This window comes from Notamacropus eugenii, chromosome 1, assembly GCF_028372415.1.
Source record: "Notamacropus eugenii isolate mMacEug1 chromosome 1, mMacEug1.pri_v2, whole genome shotgun sequence".
In the NCBI taxonomy this organism is placed as follows: domain Eukaryota; kingdom Metazoa; phylum Chordata; class Mammalia; order Diprotodontia; family Macropodidae; genus Notamacropus; species Notamacropus eugenii.
Window position 1 is genome coordinate 216,902,545 of NC_092872.1, and position 23,283 is coordinate 216,925,827.

General features: G+C 41.6%; 1 protein-coding gene across 4 annotated transcripts in view; it reads right to left on the bottom strand.

Annotated features, from left to right (window-relative positions):
- Positions 1-895, bottom strand: part of DNMBP (dynamin binding protein) — a 107,386-nt gene extending 106,491 nt beyond the window's left edge. For 2 of the 4 annotated variants that reach the window (XM_072627138.1, XM_072627168.1), the window contains exon 1: positions 17-299. The gene's annotated coding sequence lies outside the window, so the exon portion shown is untranslated. Of the gene's footprint in view, positions 1-16; positions 300-354; positions 417-780 lie in introns of those variants that run through there. The other 2 variants (XM_072627146.1, XM_072627179.1) reach the window with 2 other exon arrangements.
- Between the last annotated feature and the right edge of the window lie 22,388 nt (positions 896-23,283).

A 23,283-nucleotide genomic window follows, 5' to 3' on the forward strand; every position in this document is an offset into this window, starting at 1 on the left:
ACGGCGAGACACTCACCCTCTCTCGGCCTCAGTTTCCTCATCTGTAAATGGGGATCACAGTGCCTCAGGGTGCCTACTTCGCAGGGTCGTTGGTTCAGATGAACCCGGCGGGGCGCCCCAGGAAGGTCGGTTACTCTATTATGGCTACGTAATGACTCGCGGGGGGGGCCCCGAGGCGTGGGAGGGGCAGGGGCCAAGGGCTGCGGGTCCACGCGGGTCCTCCGAGGGCAGCCCGCTTTTTCCGAGACATCCTCCCAGCCGGCCCCACCCCCTCCTCCTCGTCCACCCAGCGGCGGAATTCATTCCCAGGGCGCGGCCCCGCCCCCGGTCCCGGCCCCGGCCCCGGCCCCTGACCTGCGCTCCGCCGTGACCCGGCCGACTCCGGCCCCTCGGAAACAGCGCCGGCAGTGAGTCAATCCGGCCCTCCTCCCGCCCGGCCTTCCGCCCCCTCCGCGGCCCCTCCGCCCCGGGACCCCGCGAGCGCGCGCCGCTCCCCTCCCCCTCCGACGCCCCGCGCGCTCCCCCTCCCCGCTCGGTCTGACGCCCCGCGCGCTCCCTGCGGCCCCCGCCGCCGCGCGCGCGCCCGTCTCCCCCCCACCCCCCCCAGCCCGGGCCGTCCCAGTCCTGCCCTGTGCACGCCCTGCCACATCGGCCCCTCTCCTCTCCCCGCCCCGCTCCGTGACCTCTCCACCGTCCCCAGCCCCGCTTCGCGTCCCCGCGCGCTTGTGTTCCGGCGGACCCTCTCTCTCCTCGGCGCCCCCTGCAGCCGCTCGCACTTACCCCCGGCGGCCCCGCCCCCGGTGAGCCGGGTCCGAGGCGCCTGCCGGGTCCCCCCGGGACAGGGAAGGCCGGGGCCCCGCGTCCGAGCGGGGCTGTCAGTCCGGACCGCGTTCGCCCGGCTGAGTCAGCCCAGGAGCCTCCCTCCGAGCCCCGGCTGCCGCGTCCGAGAGGGCGGCCCAGCGGGGGAGGAGGAGAGCTCCCCGAGCCGCCAGGCCCCGCACGTCCGTGGCATGCCCCCCCACGAGGCGGAGCTTGCAGCCCGGGCCCGTCAGGCCCCCACGGAACGAGCCCCTGACGCCGCCCCTCACCGCGCTCCCCCCCCCCGCCTTGAAACCGGCGGGGGGAGTAGGGGGGCAGGTCGCCTCCCTTTCCACCGCCCCAGCCCCGTCTGGCGCTCGCGCTCTGCCCTTCCCATCCCCGGCTATTTCCAGCTCCTCCCCCCCCCCCCCCACATACAGTGGGCGCCTAATTAGTGCTGACCTTCTTCACTGCACAGGCTGCTTCCTCACCCAGCCGGCCTGTGAGTCACAAATGCCACTCTGTAAAGTACTTTGAAACTTTAAAACCCTAGAGAAAAGCCAGCCACTGCCCAGTGCACAGTTGGTCAGTGGTGCCGGAGAGCAGTTTGGAACAATGCTCCCGAGTCACCGACCTGTGCACACCGCACCCCCACCTCCCCAAGCTAGAGACCCCAAAGAGGTCAGAGAAAAGGTGCTCGTGTGCACTAAGATATTTACTGCGAGCGGCAAAATAGGGCATGTAGGTCAGGTAAGGAGTAGCAGGAAGATGATGGCCTGGGGATGTCATCAGAAGTGACAGAGGCAGGGTCCGAGAAAACCGAGCAGACCTGTCTCAGCTGACCAAGCAGGGCCAGGAGAACAGTTAGTGTGTAACAGCAGCTTGATAAAGAAAAGCCACTCCTCGAAAGATGCGAGAGCTCTGATCAGTGTCTGGACAAACCAAACCACGATTCCAGGGGGCCAATGATCAAACACGCTACCCACCTCCTGACAGAGGGGGAGGTGATGCTACCTGTATTGTTGGACATGGTCAGTCAGTACAGGAATTGGACTTGCTTGACTTTGTATATTTGTAACAAGGGCTTGTTTTTCTTCTTTCTTCTTTCATTCTTTTCTTTTTTTCCTTTCTTACTTTCCCTTTTTTTTCCTGTTGGGTGGGCTGAGGTGGGAGGAAGAGAAAACTAATGCCTGTTAAATGAAAAAAAAACATTAATTAAAAAAAATAATACTAATTATTTGCAGTAATAGTGCTAGTAGTAGATGTGTCCAGCAGCAATTTCCTGTAAGTCTAAAAATGAGAATTGAAGTACATCAGAGAGCTGCTCCTATGTCAAAGAAAAAAATGTTAAAAATTTTTCTTTACAAGTAATTGAGGAAAAACAAAATAATTAAATCCAAAAAAATCTATAACTGTTCTTTAAAAAGAAAAAAACCCCAAAGAATTTAGAGTTGGGTGATATTTTTAAGATGTCCAGTCCAACCCTTTGCTAAATTTCTACTTTGTTTCTCTTTGTATACTTACTCTCAAATATTCAGACATATTTATGATCCTATCTATTTCAGAATTCCCACCAATGAGGCAGATGGCATCCCATCCATACCTGCAGATACTGGGTGACCCTTCTCTGTGTCCTCCCAAAAGTTAGCCACAGAGTGTCCACCCAAAATACTGGAGACCTTCCTGCTTTCATCCTTTCTGTTCATCTATTTTGATCACCCAGATCAAACTTCCCAAACTTTGCCTTTAGAATCCTTCTGCTCTTTGTTTTTTTTGCTGTTCCCACCCTGCTAATCACCAGTCCTAGGTCACCTCATTGCATTTCCTTCTCTACTTCTCCCAAGTGCTAAGCATGGATTGACCAAGGCTCAAAAAATTAGCTCTAAGGGCAACTTAATTAACCAGTATTTGTTAATTACCTACTATGTGGCAGGCAGACAGCAAAGAAAATAGTCCTTGTCTTCAAGTAATTTGTATGTGGGGAAGTGAAGCGGGAACAAGACAAACAGCAAATAATTGCAAAATATACAAATTTAATACTGTACAAAGTCATTGAGATTAGAAAAGACCTAGATGGACTTTGGGGAGTTTGGAAGGAAACTAAGAATTCTGAGGGTAACTAGGTTGGTGAAGTGGATAGAGCACCAGGCCTGGAGTCAGGAAAACCTTCGTTCAAATCTGGCCTTAGACTCCTACTAGCTATGTGACCCTGGACAAGGCACTTAACCCTCTTTGCCTCAGTTTACTCATCTGTAAAATGAACTAGAGAAGGAAATGGCGAAGTATTCCACTATCTCTGACAAGAAAACCTCAAATTGGGTCACAAAAAGTTGGACAGAACTGAAAAGCCTCAACAACAATAATGATTTAATTCTAATGCAACATCTATGACTGGGTCCACCCTCTCTCGGGACCAGTTGACCTGTTACATTGTTCCCACCACAGGGTTCTCCAGTACCCCAAGGGAGAGTGGGGAGTCTCAGCTATTGGCTCAAGCCCTCACCAGCTTTGTTCCTCCCATTTTAGGGATACAATGGCTAGCACCCCCAGTTCTACTTAACTATCTTAACATCAGGTTAGCTTTTACAAAGGGGTTTACTTCAAAGTTAGAGCATTTCCCCCCAGCACTTAGTACATAATTCCCTTCCCCTTCTCGCCCCCCAATACTGCTTTGGCCTCTGTGGAAGGAGAGATTAGGCTCACAGTTTAACTCAGTTCCTACATAGTATTATTCCCACTACCATGTTCAAGCCCAAAACCCAGCTGGGTTGGCTAGCATCGCTAGACCCTTACTCCTCAGGGCTTGCTTCTGCTAGGCTGTCTGCAACACCTGGCCTGGACTTTTAAACTCCTGAATCCCCATGGCTTATGCTTCTGGGTCAAATCCGAGATTCTGCTCCTTAAAACTAGAATGAAAAAGATTGAACAAAAATGCCAAATACGTAGGCTCATTTCTTGTAACCATATGGCCTAAAGTGGGGGTGGATGGGAGTGGGGGAAGGAAGCATCCCTTCCCCACTTCTCCTCACAACTTACTACATGATATGAGTGAAAGAATCCTTCACCCTCAGACATGAATACCCCAAAAACCCTTCAGGTACTGTGTCAGGCTGTTTTTAAAAGACTGGCTGTTCTGGTTATATGCCAATGGGAAAAGGCTACTCCCAGCCGTGTAGTAGTTCAACACAAAATGTCCAGTCTTGCTATAGTGTTCCATTCTCCCAGAAGTAGTCCCCTAGTGCCTTCCACAAGGGTGATACCATGTTAGGTGGTGTGAACATGCTCCAAAACTCCATTCCATTAAGGTGGAAGAAGTGGATTCTAGACATGGAGGGAGGGATGGGGAACAGCCTGGGCAAATGACTAGTAGTAAGTAAGTCAGGTTACCTGGAACATAGACTGCTCAAAGGGAATAATATAGAATAAGTCTAGAAATGTAGGTTGAACCCAGATTGTTAAATGCTTTAAATACCAAATCAGAATTTATATTTGATCCCAGAGGCAACAGATAGCCACCAGAGCAATTTGGTGCAGGATAATGACATGGTTGGATTTTTGTGTTAGTATTATTGCTTTGACAGCTGTGTGAAGGGTAAATTGAAGATTTACGTTTGGTTTTGAAAAATTAACTTTAGAAATATAAAATGGGGGAGGCATGCCTAGATAGCAGTTTGTTGGAAACAATATGAATTGCTCATTATGAATTAATTAATGATTAATAGAGTGATGTAACAGCCAAAAAAACTAAAGCCATCTTAGTGTCCATTAAGAGAGGCATAGTATTCAGGATTAGGGAAGTGATAATGATACTGTATTGGTCAAATGAGATCTGAACAATGGTGTTCAGTTCTAGATGTCACATTTGAGTGAAGACACTGATAAACTGGAGGGTGTCCAGAGGAACATGACCAAGGTGATGGAGTGTGAGCTAATGTTACATGAGGACCAAATGAAGGAAGTGGGCTGATGGATCTCCCCCTCTTTGAATTCCCTTCCAACTCTGAGATTCTGTGGTTCTGAGAACCATGTTGACTTATCCACTCCAAATTCCTTGTCATCTTACATTGACTTCTGTGATGTTATACTCTCCTAATATTCTTTCTAGCTGTCTAACTACTTTCAGGTTTGCAAAGCCCTTTACATTTGTTATTTCATTTTATCCTTATAACAGCCCTGAGAGGTAGGTAATATTATCTCCATTTTATTGATCAGGAAACTGAGTCTGAAAGAGGTTAAGTAACTTGCCCAGGGAGACATAGCTAATAAATGTCTGAGGCAGGATTTGAACCCAGGTTTTTCTGACTCTAAGTCTAGAACCCTATCTACCACAACATCTAGCTGCTTTTTCCATTATCTTCTTTGATTCATTTTCCTTCTGTCTGCTTGTGGCTTCCTGGCTTCCCACAAAGGTGTGTTCTTGACTTCTTTTTCTCTCTACACTCTTTTCCTTAACAATCTCATCCACTCTTGTGGTTCCAATCATTACTTCCCAAATTCATATATCCAAACATTTATTCCCTGAGCTCTAATTTCCCATTTCTAACCAACTACCTGCTGGCTCTACCTGAATAGTCACTCAAACTCAACACACCTAAAATTGAATTTTAAAACCTTGACTCCAAAATCTAAGCCTCATGTCAACTTCCCTATTTCTGTTGATGGCACCACTGTTTCTCGTGCCCCAGTCTCAAACCTCAATCATTTTTGACTCTTCTCTGCTCCTCATCCTCTATATCGAATTAGTCTCCAAGTCCTATCTAGTCTGCTTTGTCTGTAACTCTCACATGTATCTACCCTCCTCTATTTGCATTGCTATCAGCCTACACCAGTCCCTCATTGCTGGATCAATGCAATAGCTTCTCAAACGGTTCTCCTGCTTCCAGGCTCTCTTATCTCTACTCTATCCTTCTTACAGCAACCAAAATCACCTTTCCATTGCACAAGTCACCTGTATAGAAGAAACTTCCCAGGCTCTCTGTAAAATACAAACTCCTTAGCCTTGCAATTACGACCTTTCTCAGTATGGTTCTGACCTACTTTCCCCTCCTAACTTCACAGGATTTCCATTCTGGGACTCTACATTCCATTCAAACTCTTCTATTCACTGTTCTCTATAACTTTATCCTGACTTCTTCTGTCTCTGTGTATCCTCATGGATACCCCACATCCTGGGAACATATTCCCTCCACCTCTCTGGCTATTAAACTACTTCTTTTCCTTTAAGACTCCCTTCTCAGATTTTTAGAGCATTTTATCTAGAGACCATCTTACAGTCTACCTTGTAACAACTGTATCTGTATCTATATTTCATCTCCTGTTAGATTGTATCTCTTGGTGGGCAGAAACTTTGTTGTTTCTCAACTTTATATGATCAGCACTTAGTACAGGGCTTTGCACATAGCAGGCACGTTAGAAATTTAGTTGACTTGAATTAATCCTTAATTAATTGTAGTAAAACACATCTGTGTGGTAGAGTTAAGTTTTCAATGACCTTACACTGATTTCTTTATCTGATTCTTCTGAACTAGAAGAGCATCTTGTCTTAATATTCTTTTAACTTTATTTTGAAAGTAGTCTCATGCATTTAAAAGTTTTTCAGAAGCAACTGTGGAGTGAGGATTTTGCACAATGAGTCCCTGAGTGTTACCTTTTAAGATATCAGGATTCTAAACTAAAGTCCTTTGGGCCACAACAATTCCATCGAAGGATTCTGTTGTCAAAATGAATCAGATAGATGAACATGGCAAAACCTGGTATCACTCAGCAGATTGCTTTTGGTTTCTTAATGGGATCTTCCTCCTTCCTCTCTACAACCTTAAGTATAGCAGCAGTAGAAGCAGCAGCCTTCAGTATGGAAGAAGCAGCACCACAGTGTGAGCAGTGACAATTGATACAAGTGGCACATTGCTGGTCACAAAGGCCATGTCATCACTATGTGGCCCAGGCAATCAGCTAACCAACAAGTATTTATTAGTCCCTTGATGCCTGGCAATGTGCTAGGTGCAGGGAATACAAAGGTAGTCCCTGCCCTCAAAGAGAAGAGCAAACCATGTTAAGTGAGGGTTACTCATTTATAAGTATATATTGGGAAGTTGCTACCAATACTGGTATATTTTAGTTCCAACCTTCAAAGAGTTTCTAGAAGAGATCATTCCGGGAGAGATGAAGATTTACAAAAATGTCTCTATAAATGTAGAGAATGCATTGTCTGACAATATAAAAAGCATAGGATTTCTGAAAAGAGAGATTAGGGTATAAAAACACAATTAAATACTACTTAAAATAACAGATGGGCCAGGAAAAATATAATGAGCTTCTGAAAGCCCAGAGGCAGTTGTAGTGTGATATCTTGAAAGTGCTGAATTGGAATCAGAAAATCAAAGTTCCATTCCTACAACTCACTACCTATACGGTCTTCAGCAAACCACTACCCCCTTTTGGGTCTCACTTTCCAGATTTCTTAAATAAGTGAGTTGAACTAGATGACCTCCAAAGTCCCATCCAGCTTTAAATTTGTGATCCTAAGACTAATTGTAGTGGTAGGGGAAAATTAAGTTCAAGGCTCAAACAGGGAAATGACACAGTGGGAAAGGCAGGGAGGGAAAGAGAATAAACATTTCTATAGAGTCAACTATGTATCAGTGTAAGTAAGGTGGATTTCAGTGTATGTGAGGTAGATTTTTGTTATTGTTTCTTACTTAGTTTCCCAGGATCCATGGCCATAACAATCTCTGTTTCTCAGGCTCATGGTTCAAAACATCTCCATCATGCTTGTGCAGCATTATATAATGATATATAATATAAACATTTGTGCTTAAATTGTAAATATCCACTGTGACTTCTCAGTGAGATATAATGGTAAGATGATATAAACTTGTGAGGCTATTGCTAGCAATATGCCTTCTTTCTCTGTTGCTCTATAAAGCAGGTGGGGACTGGTCCACCCTTAGGGTTGAATGCACAAGCTGGAGTTCTGTGTGTGCCTTGATCAGTCCCCTTCAAGGCCTGGGGGAATCTGTGTTTGCCTCAGCCAGCCCCTATTGAAGCTTGAGGGAATTTAGGGGAGTGCATAAGCTGTGCCTGTCTCCATTGACCCCGTGGAGACATAGGGGTAGTTGCACCTCCTTCTTGTCGACCCCTACAAAAAGGGTGATGAGGGAATGCTGTAGGAGTTGGTGCTCCCATTATCAGCAACCCTCATGTGAGAAGACTAGACTAGAATAAAACAAGATTATTAACCCCTCCAAAGCTGTCTTCCTGTCCTTCCTGTCTGTCCAGATCAGGAGTGAACCTTGTGCTAACAGCCCTCCATGTGCTGTTACCTGTCTTATAATCAGGCACTTTTACAAATAGTAGCTTATTTGATCCTCACAACAACCCTGCAAGGTAGGTGCCATCCTTATCCCCATATTACAGTTGAGGAAACTGAGGCAGACAGATTAGGAGAGTTGCCTAGAGTCACACAGCTAGCAAGTATCTGAGGCAGGATTGAACTCTAATTTTCTGACTCCCAGGCCAGTGCTCTCTATCCACTACACCACCAGCTATTAGGTATGAAGGGAGGGTACTTACATGGTAAAAGGGTACTTAATTGGGTAGGCTTCAGATCCTACAAGAAGCCAGTAATGGAAGCTTTTTAGCTGGGAATAACTCCTGAAGAATAATGGGTCCTCAGCAGCTGGAGCTAGGTCAACACATAGTTTGTTTTGTGTAAGCTAAGGCATCACTCACTTCTACCCTATGCCCCCTCAGATCCAGCTTTATAGTGAGGTCCCTTTTGCTCCCTCAAAATCTCCCCCTACCTGGCTACTGAGGCCCCAAATCTCTTTAGCTAGAAAAGGAGTAAAAGCCTTTTCATTCATGCAAACAGTTCACTTGAATGAAACTCGTTCCCACTCCAAATGTCATCAGTTCATCAGCAAATGTAAATAACTGAATGAGATTACTTTTGTCCTATCAAAAGTAGAGTTATAAAACAGGAGACTGAGTGTTCCCTGTAGAGTGGGCCGTAATTGATATGAATAGGAAGGGAAGAGAGTGAAAATGGGAGTGTTGGAAATGAAAGACAGGAAGAGGGGAAAAGGAAAGAGAAGGAGAAAGAAGAGAGGAGAAGAGAAAGAAGAAAAGGAGGAGAGGAGAAAGTAAGGGGGAAGGAGAGGAGAGGAGAAGAGAGGGAAAGAGAAGGAACAGGAGCTGGGAGAGACAAGGGAGGAGGAAGGAAGGAGAAGAGGAGGAGGGAGAAAGGAAAAGAGGGAAAAGATGGGGGGAGGGAAGGAAAAGAGAGGAGGGTAGGAGAAGGGGGGAGGAGGTTGGCTCACTTCACAATTTTGCAAAGCATCAGCCCTGTTTACCTTTAAGAGCATTTCATAAATAGAAGCTCCGTCAGGAGGTATTTTTGTCCTGCTCACCCATGGTGGCAGCGTGGTGGGAGGCAGGGAAAGAGCATTGCTTTTGAGCCGCATGATACATACCAACACGCCTTCACATGATTTATGAATATTTTGCCTTTTTTTTTTTCCAAGCCCAGCTTCTTTATAAAGGAGCTTTATTTCCTAAGAATGGCAATGTGGTATGGTGGAAAGATTTTTAGCTGTAGAGTCAGGAGACCTGTGCTCAAGTCTCAGCTCTCTTCTTACTAACTCTTCAAGGTACTAATGATATCTCCTCAATTTTCTCATCTGTCAAATGGGGCACTTGGGCTAGAGCAATGGTTCCCAACTTTTTGCAGTTTGAGAAATACTTACTTGAAATGTATATAGCTGGTTTAATTGCTTGATAAAAACTTATTGACCATTGACTAACCAATACTGATAGTACTTTGAATTAGTGGGAATGAAGAGTAGATAAATCTATTGTCTGAGAAAACATGTAGCAAAAGTATTCTGAATTTGGTAATTCTTTTAAGTGAATTTCTATTTTATTAAGCACAATAACAACGAAAATAATAATAGCTGGCATTTACAAAGTGCTTTACAAACGCCATCTCATTTTAACCTCACAACTAGGGGGTAGATGCTGCTTTTATCCCCATTTTAGAAATGGGAAAACAGAGGTAGGCAGCAGTTCCCACAGTATCTAAGGGAGGATATAAACTACCATCTTCTTGATTCCAGGTCTATCATGTAGTTACCTCCTATTTTTTACCTTATGCACATATCAATGAGACATACTATTTACTTAGACTATGGAAGAAATGTGTAACCCATGAATCTATTAAAGGACAGATGGATCAGATTGAATCTGGGAAGCTTATCAATAATAAAATCACAATCTATGGCTCATACCCACACCCTGGGAACTTTTCATTTGGTCTCCTTCCTTGATCTTATCTGGGTAACTGCAGTTCTTTGCCAGCACCAAACTAATGAGGTACAGACTATAGATTATACACAGCAAGTAAAAAAATATTATCTAAGCCTCTATGGTCTAGTAAGTTAAGAAATACTCTCCTTTGACGAGTCTCATTTTTCCCAGACTGTTATAATTGTTCCATATTTAGAGTATCATCCCTGAAATCGAGACCCTCCCCCACTCAAATGGGAATATAACTCAGGGATCTAGAGAATCCAACAACCCTTCCCTGTACTGATTCTCACCCATCTTTGAGAACCTACACAGACCACATGACAAAGTACTATTGAAGAGCAAGGTCCATGTCTATTCCTCTACATCATGAATCAGTGCCTTCCTCCTGGTCCTTGGCATGACCTAGGCGCAGTCCCAACACTCCACCACTGCCCTCAGTCTGACATCCACTGTAGATAAGAGCCCAGCACTCTCTGTACTGCATCCCTCTTCTATAGTTGCCATCTGCTTCCTGTGGCTTTGCTGCTTCCTACAGACAGTCACAGCTTTATTAATTAGAAGGCGTTTCTTGGGGCTGGCCAACACATTAACAACTCTACTGTTGTTTAGGCTGACAGTCCTGGCCTCTGACACACAGACCAAAAAAAAGAACCTTTTAGACATTTGTCAAAACCTCCGAACTCACCTTTCTCAACCAGTTTGGGTCCCTGGTTCTCACTCCTTGTTAAGTCAAAGTGATTTTCCCATGTGCATGTTCTTCTGTCCTTTATACTTGTCTTATATTTCCAGTACAATAAATTATAATCCTCCTGCCTTGGGCTATAGCAATGGACCTGGATAAGAAGGACTGTAATCTCAAGAAAAGAAGCAGTATGTTATACAGCAGGAGTTCTTCACTTTTTCCTTTTTCTCATTTACATTATGGGACCCTTTTGGCCATCTAGTAAAGCCTATGAATTCCTTCTCAGAAGAATTTTTTAAATGTAGAAAATAAGGTACATAGAATTATCAAGGAAACCAATTATATTGACATAACAATTTTACATATACATATATATTTATTACACACACACACACACACACACACACACACACACACACCACACACATTAATGTTCTTGGACCCCCTGGGTTGAAAACCTTTGGTCTAGTGGAAAATCAAAGATTTGAACTCAGAAGGCCTGGCCTCAAATGAGGCCCCTGTACTTACCTTACCTTCCTGAAGGCTTGAGAAAAGTCTCTTAATCTTTCTGAATCTCACTCTCCCCATCTGCAAAATAACAATGGGAGGGGCTGAAAGTAGACCTCTAAATCTAAATTTTTCAATTCTCATTGTTCTTTATAACAAATATTGTTTGACTTGAGGGATCCTTTTTTATCTCTGTATCTCTAGCAACTAGCACAGTGTCTTGTGCGTAGTAGGGGTGTCAGAAAAACTTGTTGAATTCATGGATCTTGAGAACAGAGGTATTCAGGAAGGCAGGACAATGTTAAAGCTAAAAGGTAACACTGGTGATTGTTCCAACTGAAATCCTGTCTGAGGAGAGCTCCAGACAACCTACTCAGCCCCTTGGCTTGACTTAAAAAGTAGCCAATCCCCTCATTGGGAGACAATGAAGGTTGCCTGCTTTAGCTAAACCAAGTTTCCATTGGCTGCCTCTGAACTGCTATTAGGGGAAGAAAAAGAGAAAGAAACCACATCCCCTAATTATCTTGTGACCTACCAATTACCTACCAAAACACTTCTGTATGATGATTTAAAAGAAGCAGTATGAATTCAATCTTTGGGTGACTTAGGCAAAATAGTGTGCATCTCCAGCTGCTCTTCAAAGCAATTTGCAGAACTAAGCCTCCAAGTCACTAAACTTTCCAAGAAGACCAAAGGAAGAGGAAAAGGACTCATAGGTACAAAAATATTTGTAGTTAATATTTGTGGTGGCAAAAAATTGGAAACTAAGAAGGTGCCTGTCAGTTGAAGAATAGCTAAACCCATTATGATGTAGGAATGTACTTTTGTGCTTAAAGAAATGACAAAGGGCAGAGAAACCTGAGAAGATTTGTACGAACTGATGAAGGGTGAACTGAGCAGAACCAGGAAAATAATTTATGAATGTAATGAGGGATTAGTCGATGAGAGCCCACTTGTAGAAGTGCCTGATGATAGAATAGAAATGGAGAATAGAATATATGAGCATTTTCAGTCTGCTATGGTGGAGAAACTGACTTATATTAGCTACTACTAAACTAGAACTGGGTGTACCTTCAAAAGGCACTTAGCCAAATCCACTGGGTGTTTCCACCAAGTTTCCAGTAGAAAGGTAGAGCTTGAGTGAATAAATCCAGTCACCCCACCCAATTTAAAGTAAGTGATTAAAAATGCTACTCCCTGACTCCTTAACCGGGTGAGAACATGTCTCAAATGATCAATCATCAGGCTTAGACTAAGTGCAAAAAAGTCCTTGAATAATTGAAATGATGTTACGTAAGGGAGTGTTTCAATTGCCTGAGGAATCTTGGAAATGTTATGTGACCCTGTGTAAAACTAAGGAAAACTGGTCAGATTTGAGTGAGTGGGGAGACAGATTTGTTTTAGCCAGTTAAAATCTTTTGAATACACACCCAATTTGAGCTCAATAGCCAATGAAAAGGCCATTTCTTCAACCTGTGGACCAGAAGCAGTCAGGGAGTACTTTGGCATGCTCCTAGTGAATCCCCTAGATTACACATGATCAGGTACTTCCAGAAGTGAACTCACTTAACATATATACTGCCCTCATTGGCCAGTCCCCCATTACACAATAATTACATTTCAAAGAAAAATAAACTTAAAAGGCTTTTAGAACCCTAATCAGTGAAATGACAAACCACTATACTCAACTCCTGAGAAAGAGATGATGAACGTAATATTCAGAAAGAGACAAGCATTTTTGGACACAGCAAATATGGGAACTTGCTTTGGTTGAATATACATATTTGTTATAATGGTTTTGTTTTTCTTTTTTTTCCAATGGGGGAGGGTGGTGTTGAGAAGGAGAGAAGGTATGGGATGAGAACCCCATGCCCCCGAAGGAGAAGAGAAGTCCAAAAGAGAGGAAAACAAAGACCAGAAGTAATCCCAGAAAAGCTAAATAGCATTGAAGGTTGCAGCTTGATCTCATTATATATTCAAAAAGAAAAGCAGGCTGTGTATGAGACTTACTGTTTCATATGCAATCTTCTTTTTCTGTTCTGCTATGTATATGCAAATACCCATCCTATTTGTTATTAAATTCAAAATAAAAATAAATAAAAAGTATGAGAACAACAAAATAGAGTTACATGTTGAATTTATTTACTTAAAAAGATAACAAATTCTACATGATGAAAATTCAGTTTCATCTTTCAGATCCCTGCCCTTTTCTGTTCTAAAATGAAAATGGAAATGCTCATTTTATTTTGTGTTTGTTAGGTTCAGAATAAAAAATAAAAGTAAAATGACAACAAAAGAGTGGCCAATGACAACATTTTACATTGTCCTCTGGAGCTGTGAGAGTACTGACCTTGGTCAACATGGATTTATTAAGCACCTACTATGTGCCAGACTTGTGCTAATCAGTTTAAAAGTATCTCATTTGATCCTCCCAACAACCCTGAGAGGTGGGTATTATTATTATTGCCATTTCAGAAAAGGAAACTGAAACAAACAGATAAATTGACTTGCTCAAATTTGCATACCTAGTAAGTGTCTGAAGCCAGATTTGAAGTTCCTGACTTGGGGTCCAGTGTTCTGTCCATTTCCGCACCTTGCTACCTCTGCATGAATTTGCTGCCTAGCTGGAACTAATGAGAAATTTTACATGACTCATTCGCTAAGCTCCTTGAGGGCAGGGACTGTCTTGCCTCTTTTTGCATTCCCATTGCTTAACACAGGGCCTGGTATGTTATAGACACTTAACAGTATTTATTAATATTGATATGCAAAAGTGCTGCTGAGAATAAAACTAAAACAAGGGTACTCTCTGAGCCACAGAACAAAATAAGGATTAGAGGAGCAGGTGTTCCTCTTAATCCCTTTTACTTTCTTAGCTTATTTGAAAAATTCAGAAAGGTTACTCACTCCCTAACCTTTGACTCTTGAATATCTGAGTTGTACTGTATCACATTGATCCTACTATGCTATATCCAGTTTGGACTCAGTCCCAGCACCTCAAGTTACAAGATCTAGTGGTCATGCTCTCTTTTTATGCTCCTTGAAAATAAGATATTTCATTTTCTCTCTATGTGAGTCGTGACATATGCTCCTTCATCTGGACCTGCTATGGAAGAAACAAGCCCCCCTGGATTGAAAGATACCAGTGAGGACTCTCATTCTGGCTATTCATTGGTCTACCCAGCTGACTTAGGTCACTCTTCTTTCAAACCCCAAACCATGATAACATTAAACTTTGAGGAGGTTCATGGGTGAAATATCAGAACAAATATGTGACAACTAGGAGTGTGCTGGAGCCACAATAATAAAACAATAATGCACTGGAATACTATATAATACTATATACTATACTATACTATATACTATAATACTGTATAATACTATATAATAAACTGGAAGATAATAGTACACTATTGGTAGAACTGTGAATTGGTCCAACTATCCTGGAGAAAAATTTGGAATTATGCTAAAGCTAGCTTCAACCATGTGTCACATTCCATTCCAACCATTTTATTGACATCTATCCTGATTACTGATGCACCCTTTGGATGACTGAAACTTGCCATTTGCTCTGCTACTGCATGCTACTCACCATTGCACCACCCCTCCATCCCTGGAACCCTAATCCATAGCTGGCAGAAAGTACATGTCAAGCCAATTTTGCTGTGGTTCCACTCATCACCCTTGTGACTCCCCAAAGCAAAACCCCGCTTTGATGGCTCCTACTACCCTATCTGTATTGTCTCCCCTACTAGGATGTAAGCCCTTGGAGTTCAGAAACTTAAAAGAAAATCGTTCCATCCCCAGTGCATAGCACATTGCCTTGTAAATAGTAGGTATTTAACATTTTTTAATTGAAAGAGAGAAAATTGACTGTAGTTCTAATCTCCACTTCAACTCTAGGACCTTAATACTTAATTATTGTTATTATATTAATATTTTAGACACTTCTTAATATGATTACAAAGTGCCATGTCTTGCTTTATTACAGTTTGCTATATATAATGTAGATAATTAAAACTTTACCAGTTTATGTTGGTGGAGCTGTGAAATTCATCTGTCTGGGACATAAGACAGCTTCTGTATTCTTGGTAAGTAACTGCTCAGCTAAGTTTGCCTCAGTGTTCATTTGCATATGACAAGCTATAGAGCTTTGGAGTGAATAGAGGGCAAAGACTGAAAGATGAAACTGAATTTCCATCATTTAAAGTTTGTTTTCTTTTTTAAGTATATAATAAATTCAAAATGCGACTCTCTTTTGTTGTTCTTACATCTTTATTAATTTTCATTTTGAATTTAATAAATACCAAATAGGATGGGTATTTGCATATACGTAATAGAACAGAATAAGAGGATTGTACTTCAAAGATTCATATGTACATTAAAATGGAGAATCCTAAGATTAATATTGGGGAAAATATGGAAATCAGAGCTGTTTTATGATTATAGGACAGACATATATTACCTGATTATGGCTTAGTGATAGAAAATGAGAATTTGGTTATTAACCACAGGTTAAATTGAGATCTCTTGCCAAGAAAGGGTCTAGCTGATGATCCAAAATGATACTGAGGTAAAAGAAGAGACTTCAAAGATGCCGTGCCTCTCTCTCTGCTGTCATTTGTTGTCAGGAAGATTTGACTAGCCAAAGGGATGCTAAAATTTTCCTTCTCCTTCTGAAAAACCCAAGTGAATAAGGTATCCTTTGCTCTGTACTGCCATCTGCTGCGGAGGATAAGGAAAAAAGGCAGAAAATACTTCTCTGTAATTGCTGGAGGAGAATCACGTCCGAGAACGGCTGGAGAGGTTTTTGCCAAACTTAGATTATGGGTCACTGCCTTTTCCTGAAAGAACCTAACACTACTTCAGCTGAAGGCATCCACTAAGCTCAAAACACTGGAAGACATAGTAAATGGTACAAAGTGAAGCAAGGATTGCACATAATGGCTACAAGCAAAATAAATGGAAAACATAAGAGGCTGAATGCTGTGTAGCTATAATCAGTGAAGAGAGAAAGAAACATGCCCCTCTTTTCTTTACAGAACTTCTAGACTATAGCTCTAGATCCGAATATTGCATACGCTGTCTGATTTTTATTTTATCTTCCTTATCACCAGCGCCCAAACTTCCCAGACTGCGCTGGTGTTCCCCTTCTCCCTTCTTTCCAACTCATGCTCACCTATATGTGCAGTCTTCCCCATTGGAATTTTAGCTCTTTGAGGGGAGGGACTATTTTGCTTGCCTGTGTTTTTTTCCAGTGCTTAGCCCAGGACTAGAAACATATTAAGCTCTTAATAAATGTGTTTTCATTCATACAGACTTAGTAAATATGTTAGTGTATTTTGCTGAACTGTTTTTTAATGTCTCCCTTTTTAATCCTTTCTTCCAGAGTATGACTTTCTTGGGAAAGATAGAAGAGAGGTGGATTTGTAAATAAAAGTGATATTTTTTCCAACAATAAAAGATTTTAAGCACTTGCTACTTGATCTGGGTTCTACTTAAAAAAAAATTTGTAACTTTTAAAGACTTGAAATAGTTTTCTCTAACCATTAAAATTATGGAATTGCACAGCATTGACCAAGAAGGAGTTAAAAGCAGAAAAAATGGACAGGCGTGGTTGTTCATGTTTATAAATCTTAATAACTAGATAGGCTGAGGTTTGAGGATCACTTGGGGAGTTCTGAATTACAGTAAGGCCATAACTGATGCAGTGTCCATACTCTTACCAGTATGATGAGTTCTTGGGAATTATGGGGGAAAAGGAAGAAAGGTGGGAAAGAGAGAGAGGGGAGGAGGGGTATCTTCAGGCTGCCTAAGGAGAGACATCAGCCCAGGTTAGAAATGAGCAGGTCAAAGCTTATGAGCTGATCAACAGTGGGATCAGACCCCTAAGGGACTGTTGTACTTCCATTTTGGGCAAATTTGAAAGACCCAGTCTCATTTACAAAATAAAAAGTAGAAAAAAAAATGAAGGTCAGTAGAAATATAAATTAAAGTTATTGGAATTCAGTTATACCTTCACATGGGACCTGTTCTCCATAGATTGTTTCTATTATCTTATCTAGATCAGTATTAAAAGGAAAGAAATTCTATCTAATATGCCCTGGTTACAGTTATTAATGTATTTCCCTTGTAAGAAAAAGTATGTTATGTGTAATATAAAAATATTAAATCTATCCAGCAAAGGAAATGATACCAACTACCTTGTCCACCACGTCAGACAAAGATATTAAGAGGTCATATTTCCTTTCTCATTTGCCATGTAATTCTCCAGGTCTGTTTACTTTATTGCTTCTAACCATGTAGGAGTGAGAGGATCATATTTTCAGTTTCAAGAGTATCAGAGTCACCTTAAACTACTGGGGAATCACTGCCCCGTGAAAGCTGCAGTAGCCCTAGTCCATGTACAGGAAATGCCCCCTTCATATTTCTGAATTTCCTTAGGAGCAGGCAGTCTCTGGGTCGACCTTGGGGCAAATTTCCCAGATTTCTTCACTACAGTCTAGGGGCATGGGGCAAGGGGAAGTATGTAGAGGGTCAGTGAGGTCCTACATTAATAGTAGAGATCAGTAGAGATAAGGTCTTAATACCTTAATACCAGCAATCTTAATACCTGTAGTTTAGTTACCATAGATGCTAAGCACCCTATTATGGTGGTTGCTATACAAGAAGCCCTACTAACAATAGCTAACATTTATAAGTTTACAGAGCAATCTCCTTTAAGCCCCACAATAAACCTAGGAGATAGGTGCTGTACGTATTATCTTCCTTCACCACATAGGAGTGCAAAGAACATGTGCTCTTACCCTATTGTCAGTTTCAAGAGATTGAGCAATATCTCTTGAATCTGCCCTTTCCCTCCTCTGTTTATGACTCACTTGTGTTCTCTGAACATAACAAGTCTTTGCATACAGTGTCCTTGCTGGAATGTACTTCTTCACCTGCATTCTTAGTCTATCTAGCTTCATTCAAGGCTCACTTCATATTCCACTTTCTACAGGAAGCCTTTCCCTACTAAAATTACTCCTAAATTTATATGTGAGGTCAGGGTTAAAACCACCCATTTTAGCTTTGATACCTTAACTAAGAGAGAACATGTTCAGATTGGATCAAACAACCCAAACAGTTGGATCAAGCTCTGATTTTTACATATAATAAATATTTAAATATATTACATAATATAACCATTACAGACATACCTCATTTTGTTGTGCTTTGCTTTATTTCTCTTCGTAGATATTGCAGTTTTTACAAATTGAAGGTTTGTGGCATCCCTGCATTGAGCAAGTCTATCAGCACCATTTTGTGTTCACATTGTGTTTCTGTGTTGACATTTTGGCAATTCTTGCAATATTTCAGACTTTTCATTATTATTATTATATCTGTTATGGTGATCTGTGATCAGTGATCTTTGATGTTACTATTTTAATTGTTTGGGGACACTACAGACCTCCTCCATAGGAGACCGTGAAATTAAATCGATAAAAGTTGTGTGTATTCTGACTGCTTCAGTGCTACAGTGGCTTCTAAGTGTTCAAGTAAAAGGAAGAAATGGGGCAAACGTCATTGTTGTCCTATTTTGAGAAATTGCTTTGCAGCTAGGTGTTACAGTGGAAACAGCACAGGCCTTGGAATCAGGAGGACCTGGATTCAAATTCAGCTTCAGACACTTACTTACCAATGCAACCCTGGTTGCCACAGCCATCCCAACCTTCAGCAAGAACCAACCTGATTAGTCCAGCATCCATCAGCACTAAGGCAAGACCCTTCACCAGAAAAAAGATTATGGCTCACTGAAGGCTCAGATGATGATTAGTATTTTTTAGCAATAAGGTATTTTTTTAAAGTAAGGTATGTACATTTTTTTAGGCATAATGCTGTTGCATACTTAATAGACTACAGTAGTATAAACATAACTTATACATGTACTGGACAACACAAAATTCATGTGACTCACTTTATTGTGGTTTGCTTTATTTCCGTGGTCTGGAACTGAACCTGCAATATCTTCAAGGTATGCCTGTATATATATATTATGATAATACTAATTATTTAATTAGATAAACTATCTCAGAACCGGGGGTAAAGATTCTGAATCTGGGTTCCAGCATATGGAGCCTGCATTTGAATATACCTTTGAGGAAAAAAGGGAGGTCTGAGCTGCGTCACAGAAGGGAGATGTTAAGAAGAGTCACTGGTTCTCCAGGTATCTCTGAGTAGGAGGACCCCAAGGTAAAGGAAGTATTGAGCATGGGTATACCCTTTCCTCAGCTTCCCCTCCTGATGCTTATTTATTTACAGACACTCTAGAATAATCTGCTATTTCATTATTCCAGTGTTTCCAATTAACTGGATTTTACCACAAAGAGCCAAGGGTTAACTAGAAGTAGATATAAATGTTAGGTTAGGCAGAGAGCCCAGCCTCTACCCAGGTTTAGGAATTTTCCTAACTGAGGCCTCAGAGAGACAGGGAGTGAAATCATAATTTTTTCACTTAAAATAAAGGCTCTAAAGCAGAATAGGTGGGAAATGAGTTGGCCTTTGGAACAGTTATATTGCGCCTATACTTAAAATGAGCTACTTTTTACAACAGGGTATTGTTACTTATATCTAGCTATTTCTTTCTCATTTTTATCTTTGCATTCCTCAGGATATCACACATGGACTAGATCTGTGATTTCTTTGCTATGAAAACTCCTGGTAAGGAAACTCCATCTGCTAATCGCAAGTCAGCAACTATTCTCTGACAATCTTAAAAAAGTTGCCTGGAAGTCATGACAGGTTGGGTGATATGCCCAAGTCACACAGTCACCATGTGTCAGGCAGGACTTTAACCCAAGACTCCTAGACTCCAGGTTGGCATCATTCCTCTCTCTGTCTACTATGATACTATGGCTTAATGCTTGTTGGGTCAGAAGCAACCCCTGGGGAGAAGGGGCCTTTTATTCCTGCCAATAACAACTGTCTATAGGCAAGGAAACTCAAGACCCCTGGGAACAGCCAAGCTCCCAAACTACTGGTCCTCCTCTTCCTACTTCCTTTTGAGGAAGTTCAACTGGTCAGTGGCAGCTGCATGTGTTATCACACACACACACACACACACACACACACACACACACACACACACACACATCTTTCTCAGAAGCCAAAGCTACTGAAGACCCAGAAAAGAGTTTTCACCAAAGTTCTTGTCACCATCAAATAGTTGGACATCAGAAATAGATATGGTTTATTAACACTAATGATGTGTTACCATCTGCCTGAGTGGTACAGTGGGCCTGGAATCAGGCAGAAAGATGTGAATTCAAATGTGGCCTCAGGCACTTACTAGCTTTGTGACCCTGGGCAAGTCCTTTAACCCTTTTGCCTCAGTTTTCCCATCTGTAAAGTGAGGATAATAACAGCACCTACTTCACAGTATGAGATAATATTTGTAAAGTACTTAGCATAGATCTTGGCATGTAGTAGGCACTTAATTAATACGTTTTTCTTTCTTGCAACTGCTCGGTAGACTTTTGGGATTTTCCATTTGGCTTGCAGCTGGAATCTCCACTATATATTGTCTTCCCCTATAATGTGAGCTCCTTGAGATCAGGGTCTGTCTGACTTTTCTATTCATATCCCCACTGTTAAGCTAGTACAGTGATTTGTACATGGTATGCTACTAAAATTCTTTTTCATTCTTTCATTCACTTATCTGAAATGATTTGCCCATGGATGAGGCAGGATTCAAATGCAGGTCTCTTGATAATGAGTTTATTCAATCCACTAACTTGTACTCCTTCTCAAAGAGAATACTTATTTTACCTTTCTCTGTGACAGAGGTGTCACACTCCCTGCCTACAAAACGCCAGTCAGGCTGAACCAGATGAAAGTGTAATTGGGAAATGTTTAACAAAGTAAATAAAAAATGCAATAGGACACAGACTTTCTGAGTCTATACACAGCCTGCAGAAATCTGTTTCTTTTTTAATTTGACCAAGCAATCTCTCACAGGAAATACTGGCTAGTTTCGTTTCCTTTTCAGAATTTTTTCCCTTGTCTTTGACACGCACCTAAAATTTCATATTGTAAACAGAGAATTCCACCCTGAAGAATGATGAGTCTGAGGTCAGGAGTTCTTCCCATTTATTTTTCCCTTGCTGACTATATTCAGATTCTTTCTTTGGGTAGACTGAGAGGAGCTTAATGGGCCCATATTGCCCGATATTTTATTTTCTCTATAACAAGCGTTCTTTATTTGAACATTTAAAAAATATGTTGAAAGTGTATTTCAAAATATTTGGTTTCTCGTGTAATCTTATCAGTTTATTTTATGCATTTAAAAACATTCTGAGTATGAATCTCTAGGTTTCAATAGACATTGCCCAAAGGGGGCCATGTCACACACAAAAAGATTAAGAACCATTGGTCTATAAGTAGAGGAGCATCATGGGCCAGAGGTTAGAAGCCTAGTCTTACAGTGGGTCAAAAAATTCAGGTCAATCAACAAACATTTACTTTTCACCTACTTTGTACTAGGCACTGTGCTTCACATGTTAGTATGGATGTAGCCAAAGGAGAGTTGTTGGCCCGTAAAATGGACATCATCATCAGTATCATCACAGCACCTATTTCACTGGATTGTCTTGAGGATCAAGTGAAATATCTTTAAAGTGCTTTGCAAACTTTAAAGTACTGCATTTGCTGTTGTTCAGTTGATTCAGTTGTGTTCTTTGGGACCTTGTTTGAGGTTTTCTTGGCAAAGATAGTGGAGTGGTTTGTTACTTCCTTCTCTAGCTCATTTTACATATGAGGAAATTGAGGCAAGCAAGGTTAAGTGGCTTGTCCAGGATCCTACAGCTAGTAAGTTTCTGAGGTCAGATTTGAACCCATGAAGATGAGTCTTCTTGATTCCAAGCCTAGGACTATTCACTTACCTCCTACCTGTCCAAAGTACTACGTAAAGGCCAGCTATTATTAGAAGTATATTTGAGGACCAGTTTGAAAGTCTTCCTAAGATTCTTTTACGTTTTAAGACTTAGCAAAAAAAAAAAAATCACATTTCACAAAGTAATGCTATGTCTTCCTCTCCTTTCCCCCTCAAAATGCTCAGAATTCATCAGGCGTGAAAACAGTGAAAAGACAAGGTGATAGGTGGAGCTCTGGATGCTGGGCTGTACAAATAGCTTGCTGTATCTCCACACAGAGAAGCTGACAATGAAAAATGTATGGAAGGAAATATAGGGGAAAGGGCCCTGAGAAAGGGAGGAGTACTCCTTTGTGCTAACTGGAACAAGATAAATATTGATAAATGTTGAGACTATCAAGCTTCCGTCAAGGTTTTATTTTCTTTGTGTTTTACCTGCTGATAGAGAAATGACTAATACTTCAAAACACTCATTTCCTCCCTAAATAAAGCAATTTTATGTGTTGCTGTGCTTGGGGACCAATCTGATATTAATGATGTTTTTCCAGCATGGTAAGACATGCTCGAGATTGTTTTTGCTGACCTCGCCTGAGAACCCAGGCTCACCTCCAAGGTATAAATAAGGAGACTGTAGTGGAGGAGATGACTGGAGAGACTTCCTATAAATAGCAATAGACTGATGTGCTATGAAACTGGTTAAAGTGGCCAAGAACTAGAAGAGGGACTGGACCTATGATTTTACTGCTGTGGAGGAGTCCCAGGTGAAGAAACTCCCCTTACTAGCAGTAATTATAACCACCATTTATGTAGCGCTTTAAGATTCACAAAGTAGTTTGCGTTGCATTAACTTCTCTTAAAAGTAAAAACCTAAAAACGCAGAGAACTATCTAGAGCACTGAGGGATTATGAGACTTGCTCAGTCACACAGCCAATATGTGAGAAGCTGGGCTTGAACTCAGGTCTTTTTGCTTAGAGGTCAGCACTCTGTCTGCTGTACTATAGTGAGGATGGGAATTTATAAATGAGCTGCTGTGACAATAAAGAGTAGCCAAGGAAAGAATTGGAGATTGAAGGGATGTCC